A 24,029-nucleotide genomic window follows, 5' to 3' on the forward strand; every position below is an offset into this window, starting at 1 on the left:
AATGCCAGGTGGTCTCCTTGCTTTCAGATCTTCGCTGCCCATGGCTTTATTAGAAACCTGCTAGAGTCTCTAGACAGCCATGGAGCCGGGTGACCTGCGGGAGAGAGCAAGGGCCAAAATTCCTGCTGGGTCGCTCTGGGCCCATGCCTCTATCTTAATTTCCTTCCGAACTTTCCGTCTGCCGCTGGTTTCCATGCAGCAGAGCCTTAACCAGCCAGCCCCTGCCCGGCTGCGCCCCCAGGGCGCGCAGCTGCAGCGGCTGTGGCAACCCCTTCCTGGGGTCCGGAGAGGGCTGGGAGGGGGTGCGGTGGGGCGGAGCTCGGGGTCCTGCTGTTGCCGCCTTGGCTGCTGCCTGCAACGCTGCCGCCCCTGGCTCGGATGCTCAGGCCCCGCTGCGCTGCGCTGCCCTGCGAGGACAGACGGGTGCTCCCCGGGCCTGACGGATGAGCAGCCCGGGCCCTGGACTCCCACCTCCGATTTGGCTCTGTGCCGGGTGGTGGCGACTGCAGCCTGGCGGTGGGGGCGGCCCCGCGGTCTCCGCCGGCTTCTGCGCGCCGCCTCTGCTCTTTGCATAGTAATTTCAGTTCCTGCAAACACTCTGCTCGCTCCGCTCCCGGAACAGGTCTCAGAAGAACCGCCGCTCCGAGCACACGGGAGCCATCCCCGTGGCGCCGAGAGCCGCTGCTTGGGATATGCGACGGGAGCCCCCACCACAGCCGAGGCAGTGGGCCAGCCGCGCCGAGAAGAGCCAGGCGAGAGGCAGGTAGACGACCGACCCCGGGCCGCGGGAGGAGACGCCCCCCACCCTGCACCCCCTCTGCCCAGTGCCCAACCCCGGGGGACCGGAGCGGAGGTGTGCTTGGCACTGATGGGGGGTTGATTCGGTCCCACATTGCCCTGGTGATCTTTTGCCTGTTGCTCCCGTCCCCATCCCATTCTGCGCTCCGGGAGGGTCTGTCTTTCTCCCAGGTGATGAATTTCTCTGCAAGGTCATTGCTCCCTTAGGCTCTGACTCTGAAGGTAAATGGGAAAAGACGCTGCAGTTCTTGTTCTTGGGCGGGGGGATTTATAATCAATGGGTCTGCACACTGTGAATATCCCAGTAGGTAGATGTGGGGTGTGTGTGTGTGTGTGTGTGTGTGTGTGTGTGTGTGTGTGAATACTACACTGACATGTTTCTTATTTTCCTGTGCTTATTCTCTTTAAGGTCAAAACACTGTTGTACATAAAATATATGCGTTTATGTGTGTGTATACAGACACCTTTACATATATATTGTCTTTCTTGAGATAGGCTGAGACAGAAGAAGGGCGGGCAGAGGTTGATAAAAGGGAAGTCACTGTAGAGACCTGTTCAGTGTCTAGAGGTGAACTTTGGAACCAGATTAAATCAGGGTAGAGACTAGAGGCTATAAATGGCTCTTTGGAGATGGATTTTAGAAAAGAGCTAAAGAACAACTGTCAACAGTACACACCACACATCTTCATGTTATCCAGGCAGATCTGAAAGATACAGGCAAATTTCAGACTCAACAATGGGCAGTGAAAGGGGAGCGGGGAAAGAGGGTACTTAGACACTGGAAAGTGAATTTGGGGCGGTGGGAAGGCAGCAAGTCCCTGGCAGGTTTAAAGGGCCTTCTGGAGGGGCACTGGGAGAAATCTCTGCTCCGAACGTAGGCAGTTCAAGGTGAAGATGATGTGAATGTCCAGCAAGCAGCAGAGGCGGTGGGGAAAGGGCGAGCGAGGGTTTGGAGGAGGAGGGGAGAACCGAAGCTCTGAGAGTCACCTAGAAGCAACCACCATGTATCAAGGCATCTCTTTCTTCGTATTAAATCAATACCTTGGATATGGTCCATCTAAAAAATTTTCACAAGACATTAAAGACCCATTGGTCCATGTTTGCATTTTGTTTTTGCAAGGAATCTGGGTCATGGTGGGACTGGAAGTAACTGAAGTGTTTACAACACCAGCAAGATTTGGAGAGAGAGAGTTGATTAAGGCTTAGCTTCATGAAATATTTACACATCTCTTACGTGGGCTTTTGTTTGCGCTTGTTGGTGCTGCTGCATATTTTACTGTGATCATGATTTGAGTGTACTTCTCCCAATGTGCTTATTTTCCAGTTATAAACTATTGTTTCTTTCCCATTGTGTTCACCATTGTCCTGCCCTGAGTAACAACTGTGGGAATAAAGATACATGAGTCACAGCATAGAGGCAAAAAATATTTTCTGTTGCTATCTGCAAATGGCAATAGTTTGTATTATAGAATGTTCTTTTGCAGTAGAATCATGAAGAATATTTTTTTAAGGGTTTGTGGGTTTTTAGTAGGGGGAATAGGTTGTTGATTCATAAACAGAAAAATAAGTAGTCAGTGCCATTGCAAGTCTAGATGTTATTTCATTGGAATTTATTTTGGAAACAGTGCGGAGGAAGTCGTAGAGACCCATGTAGAGTGTGTTGTGGTGTGGTGAGGCTTTACCTAATCACTAACTAGCCTTTCATGAAAATGACAAGGACAGAAATCTGAGGTGCAGATTGAATCCTATGGAGGATTGAAGTGGAGGATTGAAGCAAGATATGAATCAGATCAATCTGTGCCAGAGGTCAGGTGGGTTCCAACTCGCTGTTTTTAAAACTTGGGTATTTTTTCATTGCCTCAGTATACTTACCCATTACATTTAATTATTTGTCCCTGCAACATTTCTTTGTGCCTCAAATATACATGAAAGAATATATTAGATACAGCTCTCCTTCACTGTATGGATTTTCAGTCATAAAACCTGCAGCTTATCGGGAATATCGTTCATGGAATCACAAAGTCATAAAAAGATTGGCCTCAGAGAGTCCAGACATGCAATTCCAGTCCCAGCTCACACTTGCACTCGTTCAGTGGCCGCTGTTTCTACCCTTTATATGCTCATTCACTGATTCAGTCATGCATTCAGCATACATTTCTCCTGAACTAAACAGGGTCCTGAATTGTGGGATTGAAGAGTGAGCGAGACACAGTCTCAGCCAGCAAGCCTTGGGAGAGAGAGGGTAAAGCAAGTTAAGTGCTATGTCAGGGCGAGCACAGGGTGCTTGGGAGCAGGCTGTGGAGGTGGAGAGGACAAGGACAGTCCCCAAGGACCTGAAGAATAAGAGGAACTAGTCTGGCAAAGAGGAGGGAGAAGGGCAGTCCTGGTACAGTGACCCAATATGTAGACCCCCAGGAAGCACAGGGAGCTCTAGGTCAGTGGTTTTCAACCTTCTGGCCCTTTAAATACAGTTAGTTCCTCATGTTGTGACCCAACCATAAAATTATTTTCGTTGCTACTTCATAACTGTAATGTTGCTATGGTTATGAATCGTAATGGAAATATCTGATATGCAGGATGGTCTTAGGCGACCCCTGTGAAAGGGTCGTTCAACCACCAAAGGCGTCGTGACCCACAGGTTGAGAACCGCTTCTCTAGGTAGTTGAAAGCTGTGAGAAGGTAAAGTCAGGAAGACGCAGATAGAGAAGGGAGCACATCATCTTCAGGGTGAAGTCTAGAAGAGCCGCTCACTCATCTGTTCAGTCCCTCATTTGATCTGGAGCAGTTAGGTAAATGCATTCATATCAAGGCTCTCTGTTGTTCACATTACCCAAGTTTATATGCTTCAAATATCTAGAAACTATATTTACCTTAATTTATAAAAGTCTGATTAAAAGGGAGATGTGTCCTTAAGAAAATCACAATTTTCTCTGCCTCAATTTCTTCATCAATAAAATGTCTACTACCTACTTTGCATACTGTGAAAATGAAAAAGAATGAGAGAATGGAGCTTTGATTTTTATAGAAGTGAGTTTTATAGAAAACCAGGAAATCTTATTTTTATAACAACAGTGCTCAGGGCAAAAGGATAAAAAAGTATCTGTATGTTCCAAGCATTTCACTGTCCCAGATGATTCCAAAAGAGAAACTGAATGAACAAAAATGTAACTTAGGAACACAGGCAATAGAAAGCCCAAAGGCCACATGCAATTTAAAGTTACTTTTTTAAAGTGAGGGAAACATATACCGTGCTCCCCTAGTAATCAGTAAGTGCCCTTCTAGAAATAGTCACAACCCATTGTGAAGTCAGTTTACTGTGTATGATAGCATTTTATTTTCAAAACATAAAGTAAAACAGAATAGAAGGATAAAGTTCATTGAACGTTTAAATTAAATATACGGTGGGGCCTTGACACGAGTTTAATTCGTTTGGTGACGGAGCTCGTAACTCAAATTACTCGTCTGTCAAATCAAAAAGTGAACGAGTGAGACACACTCCTTGATGCTGGGCTGATGTTGTGGGTTCACTGTGACGTTCGCTGCGCCAACTAGCGGTGGGGTATCTGAAGCTGGCTCATAACCCGAATTTTAGCTCACAACTCAAAGCAAAAAATTGGCCAAGAGACGGCTCGTATCTCGAAAAACTCGTTAGTCGGGACACTCGTAAGTCAAGGCCTCACTGTATATTTATATGTATGAACACACTAGACCATGATGCAAAAATGTGTATCTTATTATGCATCATGTTCCAAAAAAATCTAAAAGCTACTGCTTTCAGTGGATTAAAAAACAGATGCTTCCAGTTTGCAAGACCCCAAGAGTCAACTAGAAGATTGGACACATAAGCATTTATACAAAATTCTGAATAGTAGAATTGTTGGGAGAAAGGCAAGACATTATGACTTACCAGTAGATTCATGGCAGTAAAGTTAGAGACTGAGAACCTTGGGGACTGAATTAGTCTAGAGAGCTTCAAGGAGGAGGTAGAACTTGAGCTAGTTTATAGAAGATGGACAGATCTGGGTGGGCAGTGAGGAAGAGTTGATGATATAGAAGAAGGAAGTAAAGAATGAGGTGGCATAATGTGAGGCTTGTTTAAGAATCATCTAGGGCCATGGCCAGGTAGTTCAGTTGGTTAGAGAGTTGTCTGGATACACCAACATTGCAGGTTCGATTTCTGGTTAGGGCACATAGAAGAATCAAGCAATGAATGCATAAATAAGAGGAACAACAAATCAATGTCTCTCTCTAAAAATTTTTAAAAAATCATTTAGAAAATAAAAAATGAATATCAAATTATGGGGAGAGAATTGCAGCAGAATTTTTATTCAGACTAAAATATTACTCAAGAGTTGCTATTTATTTTATATCTAAGATTTCTTTTCCTAATACATCTACTCTAAGAAAATCTGGACAGAATGGCCATAACATCATAAATCTGTCATTTCCTGCCATTTTTTTATTTCTTTCACAATAATTTCCAGGCTTGGCCTGTTTCAGCTGAATTTAACTGTTGAACTATTGAAATTATGTGATGCACCATATTGTAGCATGATTAGTTCATTTCTTAAAACACAAGTACAATCTTTAGCACAGGGGGCAAGGGTGATCGAGTTTTACACTGAGCGAATCTTTCAACAAGTCTCCTTTTTTTGTGAAAGCCATTTTTTTAAATTTTAAACCTTAAGGTTTGAACCATGTTTTTAAACAAAAGTTAATATTTTTTTTTTGCAATTCAACTGAGCATGCTTTTCTCTTTTTTTAATTTAAATTCTTTATTGTTTAAAGTATTACATACGCCTCCTTTTTCCCCCATTGACCTCTCCCTGGCTGATCACCCCCCGCCCCCAACTGTCTGTTTCCATGGGTTATGCTTATATGCATGCATACAAGTCCTTTGGTTGATCTCTTCCCCCGATTTTCCCCTGCTTCCCTCTGAAGTTGGATGGTCTATTCGATGCTTCTCTGTCTCTGGATCTATTTTTGTTCATCAGTTTATGTTGTTCATTATATTCCACAAAAGAGTGAGATCATGTGATATTTATCTTTCTCCAATTGGCTTATTTCGCTTAGCATAATACCCTCCAGGCCCACCCATGCTGTTGCAAATGGTAGGAGTTCCTTCCTTTTTACCGCGGCATAGTATTCCATTGTGTAGATGTACCAAAGTTTTTAATCCACTCATCTGCTGATGGGCACTTAGGCTGTTTCCAAATCTTAGCTATGGTGAATTGTGCGGCTATGAACATAAGGGTGCATATATCCTTTCTGATTGGTGTTTTTAGTTTCTTGGGATATATTCCTAGAAGTGGTATCTCTGGGTCAAATGGGAGTTCCATTTTTAATTTTTTGAGGAAACTCCATACTGTTCTCCACAGTGGCTGCATTCCCACCAGCAGTGCACAAGGGTTCCTTTTTCTCCGCATCCTCGCCAGCATTTGTCATTTTTCAATTTGTTGATGGAATCTCCTTTTTTGAGTGTCTCTCGGGTGCAAAGCCCAGTGCTAGGCACTCACTGCCTTCTTAAGATGAACTAGACCATTCGTACCCATAACAACAAAAGGAGCCCCAGGTTCTGTTGAATGTTCTCTTTTGGGTTGTTTGTGGTACTTGTCCATCATTTTAGTTAAGGACAAATGGTCCCGACTTTCAGTGATTTGACTTATGATTTTTCTACTTTACGATGGTGCAAAAGCCAGATGCATTCGGTAGAAACCATACTGCGAATTTTGATCATTTCGTCGACACTTATTGCACAGTTTGATGCTCTCTCAAGATGCTGGGCAGTGGCAGTGAGCTCGGCTCCCAGATCACAAGGGTAAACTACGGATACTCTACAGTGGATTCATTGTGTAGCAGTGGTTCTCAACCTGTGGGTCATGACCCCTTTGGCGGTCAAACGACCCTTTCACAGGGGTCGCCTAAATACATCCTGCATATCAGATATTTACATTATGATTCATAACAGTAGCAAAATTACAGTTATGAAGTAGCAACGAAAATAATTTTATGGTTGGGGGTCACCACAACATGAGGAACTGTATTAAAGGGTCGAAGCATTAAGAAGGTTGAGAACCACTGTGTTAGAGGATTTTGCCCAACTGTAAGCTAATGTAAGTGTTCTGAGCATGTTGAAGGTAGGCTGGGCTAAGCTATGATGTCTCATGGTAAGGTATATTAAATGCATTTTCAACTTGTGATATTTTCAGCTTACTGTGGGTTTATCTGAACATAACCCCACCTTAAATCGAGCAACATGTGTATTTAAATAAGTGTGCATACATTTTTAGAGATTAACATCAGTGTTTTGCTATAGCCTAATAGATATTTTGAGGAGACTAAATCAGAGAAGGAAGGCTTTACCTGTGTTTTTGAAAACCTTTGTTGAGCATCTTTCAGTGCTTCTGTCTCTCCTATGAAATAAAATGTTATGATATTTATATCCTTTTAAATAAAGCTATACCTTTACTGAAAAACAGTGCCAGTTAAAATAGAAACTCATATGCTTAAATTAGTTGATTTGGAGTGCAGTCAAATATGGAAATTCGCTTTTTTATGAAGATGTCCTAGACTGTCTTTCATCTTCCTTCTCCACATCTGAATGTTTGGATTAGTGATAATCTAACTTTTTTGCATAAGAATCAAGACTAAAATAATAAAAAACATCTTGAGACTGCATTTGAATTGAAAAGACATTTATTACATTTCATGGGGAAAATGCAAATGCTTTACAATTTAGATTACTTACCGTCTTGAATGCCAGTGAGGAAATTTTTCTCAGAGCTTTGGAGCCAGGTGTATTGAAGTTGGCAACACAGTAACAGCTTTCTAACTTTTCTATGTCTGTAATTAGATTGTTGGTTTTATTTTGAAGCTACCAGCATAATTTGGGGCCTGAATTATTATTGCCAAGCAATAATAACTGACCTTCACTGGAAGGTTAAATGCTATGACCTTCGCTGGAAGGTTAAATGTTATGACCTATTAAATCTAAGTCCAAATCTGGAAAGTGGGGCTTAAAAAAAATCTATATTTTGCAATGATTCCAAAAGCATTGCAATAGTCAGGTGTGGATATCACTGTTTAGTCCTGCCTTTATTTGCAAGGGAATAAAAAGGTAACAGATGAGTCCCAGGCACGTTAATTAACTTGTCCTAAATAACCGTTAGAGCTGGGGCTAAACTCCAGACCTCTTAGCTGATTATCAGCTCAGGGGAGGAAGAGCAGGGCCTGCAGAGGGGTGGAGCATCTCGTGAGTGTTGGGGGAAGGAAATAAAAAAAAACTGTTCATGCAGCCCTTCTTCCAAAACTGAGAGTAAGTGCAGTGCGTCTTTCTAAATGACAACACAGTGATCTCTGTCCCCCGGGTCTGATGTGGCAGAAAAACTGTGGGGATCAGCTGTGTGATCTGAGGCAAAGAATTTTCTCGGCTTTACACGCCAGATTCCATTTTAAAATGGTAATTCTTGGATCCTAAACCCAGTGACTACCCAAGTCTCCCCTAGGAAGATTGCTTTAGTAAGTAATCACGGCCTGTGACACTTGCAGAACCAAACAAACCTTGAAAAAAAAAAAAAAAAAACCCTCAAGGTGAGACAGTAAAAATCTGTAGTCACAGGCGCCTCCAGGGACCTCAATGTCATTGCTAATTCAGTGGACAGCTGGACAGAGTGCCCCGAGCTCCTTAAAAAATCACATTTGCATCTACTGATTTCTGGGGGAAAGGAGTTGCAGAGAATCTTTTTTTTTTTTTTTTTTTAAGCCTGAATTACAAATAGTTCAGCAAAGTGGGAAATCTAGTTGAGGGGGAATCATCAGGATGTTTTCTGTGGGTAGATTCTTGATTGTTCTTTTCAGGATTTGATTTTTAAATAGCCTAAAATTAAAACAACCATTACTATATCTATGAGACACTCTTCTCTTCCTTTATAATGTCCAACTTTGGGTAAATAAAATTCTTGAGGGAGTTTAGTGTTTGTGTTCACTATATTTTCTGAGTAATCAGAGCATCTTTTTTGTTTCAATTCGTGTCATCAATTTTTCTAAAATGTAATAGCCTGTGCCTGTGTGTTTGCCTTAATAAGTATAATATGGCAGATATCATCAGGGTTCAGAGTTTTGCACTGCCTCCAGGTTTTTATTCTGAATTATGTCTGTGTAATACAGGGCTGCTGAATGTAATATAGGAATTTTTATTATTTTTCTTCTTTTTTACCCTCATATGAATATGCTTTCTTATGATACGCTTTGTAAAAAAATGTGCTGTTGTTCAAAAATGCAAAGGACATTTGATTCATTGAGGGTTCCACTTTGTTGACTTTGGTCTTTGCCTTTGCCACTGTGTCATTCCGGAATGCTCATTTCTTTACCCTACTTTCTCAAGCCGTTCCAAACATGGTTTAAAGCTCAATTATTCCAGTAAACCTTCTGAGATTCTTACAAGCTGTTTCCAACTACTGTTTTATATACAGTATGAATTTTTTTTTTTTTTTTTTATATTTTATTGATTTTTCACAGAGAGGAAGGGAGAGAGATAGAGAGTTAGAAACATCGATGAGAGAGAAACATCCATCAGCTGCCTCCTGCACATCTTCCACTGGGGATGTGCCCGCAACCCAGGTACATGCCCTTGACCGGAATCGAACCCGGGACCCTTCAGTCCGCAGGCCGACGCTCTATCCACTGAGCCAAACCGGTTTTGGCACAGTATGAATTTTTAATTTATACTTAGTTATATTGTTCCCTAAGCATACCTTTTTTAAAATCCTATAAATTACTTCTCCTGGAAAAAATGCAGGTAAAGATGTAGCAACTAGAATTTTTATGCTAATAAGAATTTTAATCAGAGTGGAGCTTAATAAATACATGTACGTTTTCAATAAATGCGTGGACATTTTCCCTGCATCCTTGAATGAGTGAAAATTGCTTATGACAAATGGGTGTGGAGGATTGGTCTTGTTTTCATGTTGAACATATTATGAAAGCAGTCAGAGAACAGAAATCTATCAATGTCAGGTCAGGGGCTAAACTCTGATTAAGGGAGTGAAAAATGCCTGTGCAACCTCCTTTCACATTGGGGATGATTCCTTGCCTACATGTATATATTCTCAGAGCAGAGGAAGGCTTTGCCATGAGCATCTCAGAGACCTGGTGCACTTTACTTAACCTGCCAGGACCTCAAGTTTGAGGATGTAGGTATGAGATCAGAAATTGGAAACTGGCAGTCTGTAAGCCCAGCAGGAAGATCATGGTTTGTTTGGCGTGCAGATATTTATTTTTAATTAAGCCAATAGTTAAAAACCCGAATATCTATTATTAAAAGAAATGAAACACCAGCCCATATTCTTTAGGACGGAGACGAATAACAGTGTGTGCTACCTCTTTATTTCACTCCAGTCTCCACTACTCCCTACTGTCTCTCTGATACTGAGGCTTCGTATAAGTCACTTGTACCCAACAGCTTCACTACCTTGTGTTAGCTACCTAGAACCCATAGGTATTGAGTTCATGAATCGGGGCTAGATGCTTTCTCTGTTCCATTGAGCTCTACAATGCTCTGTGTTCATGAAATTGACCTTACTGTACAAAGCAGAGAGATCATCGTACTGAATGTAGTTGACTCCCATAAAGTATGGTGAGAGTCTAAAAATTTCCACCATCAAAATAATTTAGATTCTGTGAAAGGTTAAATGAATACAAACTGAGTTGACCTGGTCTATTAGTAAGAGAATGGTGGAATGTTTTGTTTGTTTGCATGCTTGCTTACATGGGGCCAAAAAATAAAATAAATAAAGGCAGGACAGTTTTAACAATAATTATGTATTCTTTCATTTGACCAGTGACTACAATTTTACATTGAATTACTTTATGAATTTGTTGTTGTTTTATAAATTTTTAAGTGCACTGTGTCTTTATTTTACGTACAGCTCTTTAGGTATACTAGTACATCAAACTTGCAATAGCCTCCTGAGAACCCAAAGCATACCTCAGTCTTCCAGGTAATGGTGCATGCTATTTGATAGGCCTGGCAGCTGAGACAAACCTGTCAGAAGAAGTATTGATTCGTATCCCAGTTTGTGGCTGTGTCCGTACAGCTGAGAAATGCACATCTAACAAGGGCAGTTGGCTGTGCTTTCAACCCATCACTGAAGCTCATCAGATCCCTGCGCCCCACAGTCCAGCCTATTGTGTGGAACGGTTCAAACGGCCAGAAATGAGGTGACTGGGTCAGGGCCGAGTTACGCATGTTGTAAATCAAGGCAGGTGCCCTTCTGAGAGAACAAGATGGAAAACTCAGGCAGATCTCTAAAGTAGAGAAAAGTCTTAATAGCTCTCTGAAATCTCTCCTTCCTTCTCAACTTCTGCTGCCACTTTCCTTTTCATGCACCCTTCGCTGCACACCACCCCCACATCGTACCGCCTACTTTACTTCTAAAAACATCCTCACATCTAATTATTAATCCTAAGGTGTCGCTGCGTCAGCAGCTTCACTCCGAAAAGACAGTACTGAGAACAGTGTCAGCGGAGGCCTACCGAGGACACAGTGCTCCGCCAGCAAGGATACCTCCTTCAGAGAGAGCGCGTTTAGGAGGTCCAGGTCTCTAAGTCAAGTCACATCACCTGAAATGGATTGATAATATATAAAACACTATAAGTGTTAAAAAGTTCTTTAGGGATAAAGCAAATTTTTTTTCTTAGTGATTTTTTTTTTAAAATATGTCTTTATTGATTTTCAGAGAGAAGATGGGAGAGGGAGAGAGAGATAGAAACATTAATGATGAGAGAATCATTGATCAGCTGCCTCCTGCACGCCCCCTACTGGAGATTGAGCCTGCTACCTGGGCATGTGCCCTCCTGACCAGGAATAGAACCAGTGACCTCATGGTTCATAGGTCGATGCTTAACCACTGAGCCGGATAGGAAAAATAGTTTTTTAAGGAGGATAACTAGCACTATGCCAGAGGTATTAATATTCATAGCTTTTCCTAGTTTTAAGTTTATACAATAATGATCTTTTTTTAATTTCTTTATTGATTAAGTTCTTAGTGATTTTAAATAACACACATTTAGTTACACTGAAACTTTCATGCTCTCTTATGAAGACACTGTTCCCCTGTTCCCCTGGGGGTTATTCTGATGTTTAGAATTGTGATGGTGGGTTTCTAAAAGATCGCCCCTCTGGGGTTTGTGGCTTTTTTGAGTGGTGAGTATAAGTCTCGTGAAGGGATGATAAAAGTTAACAACCCGAGCTGGATTGAGAGTACATCAGTACTTCTGCTTTGCAAATCAAGGAAGAGCATTCCTCAAAATGGAAGTAGACATTTATTTAGGAGATGAAGTAGAGAATGTGAAAGGTGGTTGGCAAAAGGCCCTGATTTAGGGAAGATGCGTGCTTGGATCATTGACTAAATTTGTACTTTGAGTACTTGCTATACAGGGGTGGGCAAAAGTAGGCTCACAGTTGTAAATACACAAAACACCGAGTTTACTCTGCATTGTTACTTATTAACTAGAGGCCTGGTGCACAAAAATTCGTGCACTGGAGGAGGGGGGTCCCTCAGCCCAGCCTGCCCCCCTCACAGTCCAGGAGCCCTCAGGTGATGTCCTACTGACAGATTAGGCCTACTGCTGGCCCTCCTTGGCCCTTGAAGCCACAGCGGCTTTGTCAAGGACGTCAGGAAGATGTCCGGTCTATCAGGTCTAATTAGCATATTACCCTTTTATTAGTATAGGTTATTGTATTGTTTTTCAGATGAACAACTGTAAACCTACTTTTGCCCCACTCTGTATATGTTTAGACCCTGTACTATGTGCCAGGGACTTAAAGTTGAAAAAAATTATTTGAGAGTCTAAACTCTCCAGTAATTCCCAGACACAGTACTAGGTGTACTTATGAATAAATACGGCACAGTATGGAGTGATGGAATGGGCTCCTTTACTGAATCCTTGGGAATTCCCCTGGTGGCCTAAGCACCAGACTCCTCTCTCTGTCCCAACCAGGCACCCCTGTACCTTTCTCTTCCTTCCTGTAGGCTCAAGCAGTTCAGTGTAATTTCAGTTTCTCTTCACAGCTTCACCACCTGCTCGCCACACCTGGGTTCCTTCCTTCTCAGCCAGGCCACCTTGAAAATGAGAGGAGCCTTTCCCACACTACACTTCCTTAGTGTCATTGAAATAAAAACATAGACACATGTATTTTCTACTTTATTCTGCTAAAAGCAACTAAGAAACACAGGGTAGTAAAAATGACCAAGATGGGGCAGGTTTCAGATTAAAAAGTCTTCTAAATTTCTGCTGATGAGTTGATCTATTTACTATAAGAAATTTCCATCCCAGGCGTATACCAGATCCTCAGTGTAACTTCATCCCTCCTCCTTTTTCTATTCAAGGAAAACATCTACCAGCGCAAGTGAAGTGGATGAGGGTAACGTTATTATAGAAATTACTTTATGATCAAGATTAGCATAATCGATAGAGAAAATGCTCTAAATTACTCTTCATAAATCATTTGTCATTAGTACTTTATCATTGCTCATATATGGTTTGTGACACACTAGTGTATTTGAAGATGGTTTAAAGGCTACTTTCAGATTATGCTTAGATTCTCAGGGATCACCTCCAACCTTGAGAAATAATCTTGAATCAGATCATTATTGAGTAATGTACCCATTTCAAAGTACTGAAAATACCCAGCTGTTTTCATAGCTGCTCGGAAAAATATTCCAAGCCCTCATGCTATCTTTTCTAAGGTGGTTCTCATCACTTTTTCCTAGTCTTCCTCTCCAGGATTAGGGCCCTCGGAGTTCAAGTGTTAATCCATGTCTCTGGAATGACTGGTGAATGATTGCATCTGTGTATTTATTCCAACTCAGAGGTGAATTTCCTTGCCTTGCTGCCCAGAAGGTAGCAGCACGGGGGAAAATGAGGAAATAACAGAGCTAATGATGAGTAGAAATGAACAAATGACAACCAAACACATGGAGAAAGAGGAAGTAAAGTGAGATAAAGGGGGAACAAGAAATAAAGGAGCCAATCATGGCACTTCGCCATCCGGGTTCTAGGGCATGAGAGAACTCGAATACACTTCTCTTTATCCATCTGCTTTCCATTGTAAGGAAATGGACAATGGAGAGACTGTAGATCTGCAGAGTTAATGATCTCCACTTTCAAAAACTTCATTCTTTAGACTTCTCTTCCAATGGCTTCATACTAAAACAAGCCATGTCCCTGTTAACCAATCTATGTGGTTTGTGTTGTTATTTTCCCCATATTAGAGATTAGGAAGCACATTAAATAAGTTGGCCAATGTCCCAAACATAGTAATTGTCTAAGCTGTGCAAATTCAGAGTGGCCAACTTTAAAGGCCACACGCTTCACCATTGTACTATACTACAATATTATTAAAATTAGTGCTATGAAGCCCTGGCTGAGTAGGTTAGAGCATAGACCCTATACACCACGGTTGTGGGTTTGATCCCCAGTCAATGCACATACAAGAATCAACCAATGAATGCATAAATAAGTGGAACAACAAATCGATGTTTCTCTCTCTCTCTCTCTCTCTCTCTCTCTCTCTCTCTCTTTCTCTCTCTTGCTCTCACTCTTGCTCGCTCTCAAAATGAATCAATAAATAAAAATTTTAAATTAATACTATGAACACTACTAAGTCAAAATATGAGAAATAGGCAGGATTTTATAAATCCAAGATTTATCCTATCTTGGATTTCATATGGTGTTGCTTAAAAACCAAATGTAAAAGTTTCTAATTCAGTGATGTCATTTTTTAAACAAACAGGGTAAGTTCAAGGACAATTTAGGTTAAAACTTTATAAATCATTGTATTGGCAGTGCAATTGAAAACAAAACTTTTTATCAAAAATATCCAGATGATACATATGTTCAGCAAAAAATATTTCTCAAAAAAAATAACCCAACTACATATCACAAAGTCACGTGCACTTACACATGTGCATACACACATATAACAAGAAAAACCAGGCATGGGTCTGTGTTTAGCCTGTGGACTTTGGACTTAGAAACTATTTATAGAACTAGTGTTTCCGGATTGATGTTTTAATCATCCACTTTCATTTACTTATGAAAGTTGAGCAATTCCTTATTATAGCTTGCAGCTAAGTGTCCTAGTTACAAATTGAAGGCTAAATAAAAGGTAATCTATGTGCAGGAGGCCCATTTGAATCACATTCCTTCTTAAAGCCGGTTTCTAATAAACTAATGGTAGGAGTGAATAAACTTGGCGGGAGGATGAATACACATAGCTCTGTCCATTTTGAAAATGAAAATCCACTCATTGTTTGTAAAGCCATGACTTCTGCCTTGATTTTTTTTTTTAGTTCCTTGATAAACAATTGCTTTTATTCTAGTAAAAAAAAATGACAAAACAAGCACTAGTCTTATTTTTTTTTAATACATTTTTATTGACTTCAGAGAGGAATGGAGAGGGAGAGGGAGAGAGAACATCAGTGATGAGAGAGAATCATTGATCGGTTGCCTCCTGCCCACCTCCCACTGGGGACCAAGCCCACAACCTGGGCATGTGCCCTTGACCAGAATCAAACCCAGGAGTCTTCAGTCCCCAGGTCGACGCTTTATCCACTGAGCCAAACTGGCTAGGGCACTAGTCTTATTACTGGATTCTTGTCATCAATCTGGAATGTCTTTACCTCTTTGTCTTGTTCCACAATCTGAACTCTTTGTTCCAGGGGGTGGTACAGTAGAATTCACTGCTTTTAAAAAATGTAGGAGATTCTCATCAGTGATCTGTGAGATGATTTTAGTATATAGATTTATTTTTTATTTGAATAGTTATGATTTTATTTTAATATAACATAAGTATAAATTTAAAAGTCTACTTAAAAATATTCTTTATGAAAAACATATTACTGGCACATCAAACCTAATTTTACAGATAACATTTCTTAAGACGAGCTAGCATTTTTAACTAGTACACCAGTTACAGTCAATTGAGTGAAAAATATTAAGAGATGGTTTAGATAAGAAGCACATTAGGCAAAAATCATGAAAGAGGTACACAATGTCACAACCTGTGAAAGTGGCACAGGAAATTGTGTCATTGCCCTAGGCACCTCAGCTTCTCTAGACATGAGAGGGTTAGTCCAAAAATCCCTAAGATCAATTCTAGCTCTAATGGTCAAAAATTTTTTAACAGTTCTGCATTTTATTCCTTCTACCTTAGGCCTGTTTTCTGAATTTTAGGTCTCTTCAGCCTTTTCCTAACTTAGAGAGAACCTTCTTATCTCCCCTTTATCTTCATCACTGCCAAGCATTTATGCATTCATTCATTCATTCATTCACACATGTACTCATGACACAAGTATCCTATGTTGAACTTATATACCAAGAAAGATGAGCATACAGGAAAGATTACAGAGTTTTGTACCTCTGACTTATGTGTTAAATGAGTATAAATGTCTGTGATTCCCATTGAAGCTAAAGCCCTTGAAAGCCCTGGACTTCTGCCATAATCTTTTCTTTGTACTTCCTGAATGACGAAGAGATCTCCAATGGAAAGTCCCTCCATTGATAAAAACACATTTGAGGCTTATATTACAAATTTAAAACATGTGTGGTACAAATCCTGAATGGGATTATACATGAGAATAGACAAAGGGGCTTCTATGTTTCATAGCTAGAAAGGTCTAATTCTTGGGCCATTTTGAATACAAAGGGACGGAAATTGGCACTGTCATTATTTTTGAGTAGAGGGTAATGCCTCTGTGGGTCAATTAGAAGTTTTAACAGGTCTGAGTCAAATGGGGAATTTTAACACTTACTGGTTTTTAAAAATCAATTACATTGAGGGAGGAATTAAATTTCAGTGGCCTTTATTGTTTTTTAATGTAATTTATTGCCCACACGTAGTTTAATTATAACTATTATTATCAACATTTTTTCTTGGGTATTTGTCCTTTAGAAACTGCAAAAATTTTGTAAAGCAACTGAGTGTGGTGAGTAGGAATTGTCACAATCATCTATATAATGTTAATAGGGCTGTTTTGTGCTTGCCAGTAATTCGTAAGAATTTTCTATCGCAGTAAAAAGGATATAGCTGTGGTTTCCTGCTGGAGTTTCCATACAATAGTGAGAAAAGCATCAGAGGATGCAGTTGGTTGTGGTTGTTTGCTCACACACTGCTGCTCTTTTCTCTTTTGTAAAAAACAGGAAGCTGAAATGTGTTCTTTACTTAGTTCAATTGATGTTTAATGAGGACTTACCTGTGTACCACTATGGGAAGATGTAAAGATGAAAAGATACATGCTTGATTTTAAAGACCATAAAATCTTTATATTAAGAAGTCTTAAAGAGGTGTAAGCACTCATGCCAGTATTTATCTATTTTCAATGCAAAACATTATGATAAAAACTTATTAACTGAAGTTGTTTTCAAATTTTCAATGTCCATGTTTTTCCATGAGTAGATAGAACTTTCTAAGTGTCACGTTCAAACATATTTTGAAAAAACAGCTAGTTAGCTCAGGGGGTTTTGAGCTCTAGTAATTGCACCAAAATTCAAATTAGTTTGTTAGTTTTTCTCTAATTATGGAGCAGACTCCTAATTTCCCAGCCCACTAGTTATGAGAATTGGGCAAAAGAGCATATTCCAAATCCCTTTCTCAAAAACAAGGTTAAATAAAATGACACACTTAGGCTTAATAAATCAGTACTGTTGCATTTGAGACTATCATAATTTTTTCAAAAAGGAAGCCATGCACACAAAAAATATTTATAACCAAGTACATATTCTGAATGCAAAAGACTTACTGTAAGCCACATCAGTTTGGAAAACAAAACCATTATGATTATTTACTATAAGCTTTAAACCTCTCACAATTGTAGGAGCTCTTAAAGAAGTCTACGGAAAGCAGTTGCTTTTGTATCTGATGTTGGGCCTGAAATCATTGTAGGTTAGCAGAGCTGGCAATTGGGAAGAAAAGCTGAATGTGAAATGGAGCTGAGCAGGAATTAACCGGAACCTGCAAGACAAACCAGAGCCTGTGTTGGACTTCTACCTCTTCCAATCCCAGTGACCTGGGAGAACCATAGAAGGAGCTGGCACTATTCACTGGAACACTATTCATGCACCGACCAGAAGCTGGAGATGAGGACCTGGTGGGAGGCAAAGGACCATAGCCTGACTGCCATCTGACATCACCAAGGTGAGCTGGGAGATCAGCACACAGCACCTGTTGCACCACACCACCCCTCTGAGCCTAGTAACGCGGCTCCTTCCCATGTCTTCCACATCTCACACAAATTTCCCTGATGGCAAACTCTAATGAAGAACCATCTAAAGAAGGGAATTCTGGGAATGGGTTTCCCCCCGAAGCTAAATTGACACCTAGCACAAAATCACCGCAGAAACTAGCCAATAGAAAGAGAAATGTCTAAGGTCAGAAAGTCCCTTGTTTTAGAATTCTGCAAGATTCCTTTCTGCCACAGGACTCAGAATCCAGTCTGCCTATTGGTTATGTTTAAGACGTTTTCTTCTATAGATTTAAACAGATTTTCTCCTGTATACAACTTTAAGTTGTCAGTTCACTTTCATTTAAGAACTAAAATTTCAGAAGGAATATCTATTTTTGAAAGTTCCAAGATTCATGTCATTTAAGCCACTGAGCTCATCTCTTCAAAATATATATCATCTTTCGATATAAAAATTAATGAGATTAACTCAGCACCGGGATTGGTGATGTAACGATGAACATATTTTCTGCCAAAATAGATTCCAAACTCCATTTTTAGATTTCTGTAGGTGCTACTGAAGGTTCATACAATGTTAGAGAAAAGCAAAAGCTCAGTTAGAAAGCAGCTACCTTCCCATGTTTCTTTTGTTTATTTATTTTGTTTTGAGACTCTTGCTTATAAGGATGTATGCGGTGGTCCTGTATGAACTGATGAGCTTCCAGGGGTGGAAGCATTCAACCAGCTATTGTAACCATAAGTCCTGCAATGGCTGGGAAGTTGGCCGATAGAGCTTCTAAAACTCCTTTCATTTATTCTCTGAGTCTTTATCAGTGACTCTCAACCTCTTTTTTTTGCCCCAGCTTACTTGATAAATGATGTTTACAGGAGGGTCCCTCTGTAATTCCAACTTTTTGTCTCCTACGTAAATAGCCTATTGAAATGCAGGTGAGTGGCAAAAAACAAACAATTCAATTTTAAAACTGGTCAGAAGAACTGAATAGATATTTTTCCAAAGAAGACATTCAGGTGGCCAGAAGGTACATGAAAATGTGTTCAATTGCACTAGTCATAAGAGAAATGCAAATCAAAATCACAATGAGATGTCATTTCATGCCTATTAGAACAGCTATTATAAAAAAACTAGAGGCCCGGTGCACAAAAATTTGTGCACTCAGGGGAAAGGGGGGGGGGGTCCCTCAGCCTGGCCTGTGCCCTCTCGCAGTCTGGGACCCCTCAGGAGATAACGACCTGCTGGCTTAGGCCTGCTCCCGGGTGGCAGAGGGCAGGCCCAATCCCTAGGTGCAGCCCCTGGTCAGGCTCAGAGCAGGGCTGATTGGGGAGTTGGGGCACCGCCGCTGTCATGCACAGAGCAGGGCAGATTGGGATGTTGCGATGCCACCCTCAGTCACGCTCAGGGTAGGGCCGAGGGGGGGTTGGGGCACCGCCCCCTGTCATACTCAAGGTAGGGTCGATGGGCAGGTTGCGGCGCCACCCCCTGTCACGCACAGAGCAGGACCAATCGGGGTTGGGGCGCTGCCCCCTGTCACTCACAGAACAGGGCCCATCAGGGGGTTGGGGAGCTCCCCCCTGTCACGCACAGAGCAGGGCCGATCAGGGGGTTGGGGAGCTCCCCCCTGTCACTCACAGAGTAGGGCCAATAGGGGAGTTGGGGCACCGCCCCCTGTCACACACAGAGCAGGGCAGATCAGGGGGTTGGGGTGCCACACCCTGTCACACTCAGGGCAGGGCCGATGGGGAGGTTATGGCTCTACCCCGTCACACACAGAGCAGGGCCCATTGGGGGGGAGGGGGGGTTGGGGCGCCACACCCTGTCACACACAAAACAGGGCCAATCAGGCGGTTGGGGCACCGCAGCCTGTCACACACAGAGCTGCAGGGCAATCAGGGGGTTGGGGCGCCTTCCCCTGTCACAAACAGAGCAGGGAGGATAGGGAGGTTGTGGCCCCACCCCCTGTCACACACAGAGCCGCAGGGGGATCAGGGGGTTTGGGCGCTGCCCCCTGTCTCGCTGATCCCGGTGCTGGGAGGCATATTACCCTTTTACTATATAGAGGCCTGGTGCACAAGTGGGGGCCGGCTGGTTTGCCCTGAAGGGTGTCCTGGATCAGGGTGGGGATCCCCACTGGGGTGCCTGGCCAGCCTGGTTGAGGGGCTGATGGCTGTTTGCAGCTGGTCACACACCCTTCAGGGTGGGGATCCCCACTGGGGTGCCTGGCCAGCCTGGTTGAGGGGCTGATGGCTGTTTGCAGCTGGTCACACACCCTTCAGGGTGGGGGTCCCCACTGGGGTGCCTGGACAGTCTGGGTGAGGGGCTGAGGGCTGTTTTCAGGCTGGCGGGTGACTGAAGCTCCCAACCACTCCTTTTTTTCTTTTTTTTTATTCTGGGCCAGCTATCGCTCTGGCTCTAGCTCTGAGGCCTCCGCTGCTGAAAGCAGGTTTCTGGCCTTTGTTTACCTTCTGTATTTGGAAAAATGTTGCGATCCTGCTGGCTGAAGCCTGACCGAATGAAGTGGGTTTCTGGGGTTTTGTTTAGCTTCTATATTTGTAACATAGTTGCTTAGAGTTGCAGCTCAGAGGCCGGCAAGGCAGGCGGGGAACGTTGGCGTCCTCCGTCACTGAAGCAAGCAAGCCTCATGTTCTCTTTAAGCTGCCTGGCTGCCGGCCGCCATCTTGGCTGGCAGTTAATTTGCATATCGCCCTGATTAGCCAATGGGAAGGGTAGCGGTCATACGCTAATTACCATGTTTCTCTTTTATTAGATAGGATGAGAGCTAACAAGTGTTGACAAGTATGTGAATGGGTACCCTGATTGTTGTAAATATAAATTGGTGCATCTACTATGGAAATAATATGGAGGTTCTTCAAAAAAAATTTAATAGAACTACTAGATGATTCAATAAGTCTATTTCTGGGCATTAATCTGAAGGACACAAAAAATACTAACGCAAAAAGATACCTGCATTTCCATATTTACTACAGCATGATTTACAATAGCCAAGACATGGAAGCATCCTAACTATCTATCAATGTATGAATTAATAAATAAAATGTGTTCTATATATTGGAATATTATTCAGCCACAAAAAAGAAGAAAGTCTTGCAATTTTTGACAACAGGAATAGACCTTGAGGGCATTGTGCTGAGAGAAATAAGTCAGATAAAGAAAGACAACATTGCATGATCTCACTTATATGTGGAATGTAAAAAAAAATAAAAGAAAGAAAGAAAGAAAGAAAGAAAGAAAGAAAGAAAGAAAGAGCTCATAGATATAGGGAACCAGATTGGTGATTACCAGAATGTTTGGGGTGCAAAATGGGAGAAGAGGGTTTATATAAACTTCCAAATATAAAATAAGTCCTGGAAGTGTAATGTACAGCATGGTGACTATAGTTAATAATATTCTATTGCATATTTGAAAGTTGCTAAGAAAGTAGATCTTAAAAGGCCTCATGATATAAAAATAATGTGTAACTCTGTGTGGTTACAAATGTTAATTGGACTTACTGTTGAGATCATTTTGCAGTATATCGTAACTATCAAATAAATCATTATGCTGTATACCTGAAACTAATAAATAATATATGTTAATTATAGCTCAATAAAAAATACAAGTTAGTATTTTAATTTGTAAAATAAATAAGTTATAATCTCTTACTTAAGTACTAATAAGAAAAAATATTATCTTTCATATAAGCACAAGAAATCTGGTACTCAAATTTTTCAACATCCAAACCATATTTTTATAATTTACTCCTTGGTAAAGCAAGAATAGCAAAGTCTACAACTTAGATAAATAGCCACAAAGGCAAATAAAAATGGAAATATCCCTGAAAATGAGGAAAGTACATAGTTTTATTAAAATTCCTTTGATATACAACAATTGATACAACTAGGCAATGCTCTATTACATTTTGGATGCATTCGTGTCAAGTGCAGAAGCATTTATTCCAGTAGCATGTATTTGCCTGTTACAAATTCCTGCACTGGGGTGGGATAGCAATGCATCATATACATACAAAGATGGCAAAGATTTCTTTTCCTTATACACGAATGACTGTAATCTAGTGGGAAAGATAATACAAGGATCCAAGTGGGAAAAAAAAAAAAAACAGGAGGAGGAAGTGTTGAGTGGGCTTAATATGGAAATGGAAATACTATGGTTCTAAAACAATAAAGTTTCAAAATTCTATCCCACACTGCATATCTAGAATGTCAAAGACCAAAAAAAAAAAAAAGTTTAAAAAAACTGACAATACCAAGTGTTGGCAAGGATGTGAAGCAACTGGAGCTCTCATATGTTCTTAGTGGGGATACAAAATGGAATAGCCATTATGGAAAATATTTTGGTAGTTTCTTATAAAGTTAAAAATTCACTTACCATGTATCCTGGCAATTCCACTTCTGTTTGCCTGAATAAAATAGAAACCTATGGTAACACAAAAACCTATGTATAGCAGCTTCAATCATAAATGCCAAAAACAGGACATACTCCAGATGTTCCTCAAATAGGAAATGAATAAATAATGGCACATTTATGCATGAAATACTACCCAGTTAGAAAAAGGAATATACTATTGATACATACAAAAACACAGATGACTCTCATATACATGATACTAAATAAAGAAGCCAGGCTGAAACAAGTAGGTACTTTTATATTTATAGGACCATCCAGAAAAAGCAAAACTAGAGGTGGAAAGCAGATGACTGGTTAAGAGTAGCAGAGAGTATGACTGCAAACAAATAGTCAAAAGGAATTTCTTTGGGGGGTGATTGGACTGTTCTGTTATCTTGATTGTGGTTCTACAACTATGCATTTGTCAAAACTCATACAACTGTATACCAAAAAGAGTAAATATAACTGTTCATAAATTTTCTTAGTTCTTAAAAAAAAATTCAACCTAGCCTGCATTCATGGTCCAGAATTTAGCATCCTCCTGGTTCTGGGATCAGGAAAGCAGGCCATATGGAGAAGATGCTAATTCTATTCCCTGTTTATTGACACAGAAAAATGTGCAAATTGAACAGATTTGTATTCTGATGGCCAGAGATCTTGGGTTAGTTTTGACCTTGAAACTCTCGTTAAATGGACGGAGGCAAGTATCATGGGACCCTGGATATAAGCTGAGAGTTCGGTTGCCTAAAATAATGTTATGTTAACCATCTGGTGTGTGTGTGTGTGTGTGTGTGTGTGTGTGTGTGTGTGTGTGTCTGTGTGTCTGTGTGTGTGTGTGTGTGTGTGAGAGAGAGAGAGAGGTATGTACTCCCTTTGTCCTCCACTTTCTGTGTGTGAATGGGGGTGGGGGAGAGGAACATGCTGCTCTCTCTTGCCCCAATCTCATATTCACAAACTCTGAGAGAAATTGTTTATTTCAATGTTATTTATTGAGGTCTTATTATATGAGAGTTACAGTACATAGTACCGTGAGGACTAAATATTGTAATATTTAGAGTCTCTACCAAAAATGGAGATTACAACCTAGGGTGAGAGATAAGACATGTGACTCAATAACTATAATTCAGTCATGTTCTGATGACATCTACAATAGAGGTTCCTCACCCTGCTGTGGTTGTCGAGAGAAGGAATTTATCACTTTCTACAAGGAGTATCGGGGAAGGCTTATTTTGCAGAGTGTGGCATTTTCTCCATAATGTTAAGAATCCAGTAGACCCTAAGCTCTTTGAGAAATGGATCCTTTCTGTCTGTATTCACTGATTTCCCCCAGATCTAGCCCAGTTCCAAACACACTTTTGATATATTAATGTTTGGAATTAACTAATGAAAGAAAGAAAGCACAGATGGCATTTTCAAAGGCAGAGCAGAGGAATGCAGGCAAATGTTTGAGAAACAACTGAGTGAGGACAGTGCACTTTGGCTGGGGTTTGGGAGTGTTGTGGGAAGCAATGTTCCAAAACTGTTGAAATCAAACTGTAGGAGGTCTTCAGCACCAGGTTAGGTAATTTGAACATTTTCATTATAGGAAG

The 24,029-nt window shown here is 41.0% G+C and overlaps 1 protein-coding gene across 1 annotated transcript in view; it reads left to right on the forward strand.

Moving 5' to 3' along the window:
* The first annotated feature begins 620 nt into the window (after positions 1-620).
* Positions 621-24,029, forward strand: part of GPRIN3 (GPRIN family member 3) — a 77,705-nt gene continuing 54,296 nt past the window's right edge. The window contains exons 1-2 of the mRNA XM_081091636.1: positions 621-763; positions 17,744-17,995. The gene's annotated coding sequence lies outside the window, so the exon portion shown is untranslated. The remainder of the gene's footprint in view (positions 764-17,743; positions 17,996-24,029) is intronic.

Source organism: Myotis nattereri, assembly GCF_964212035.1.
Source record: "Myotis nattereri genome assembly, chromosome: 1".
Lineage (NCBI taxonomy): Eukaryota > Metazoa > Chordata > Mammalia > Chiroptera > Vespertilionidae > Myotis > Myotis nattereri.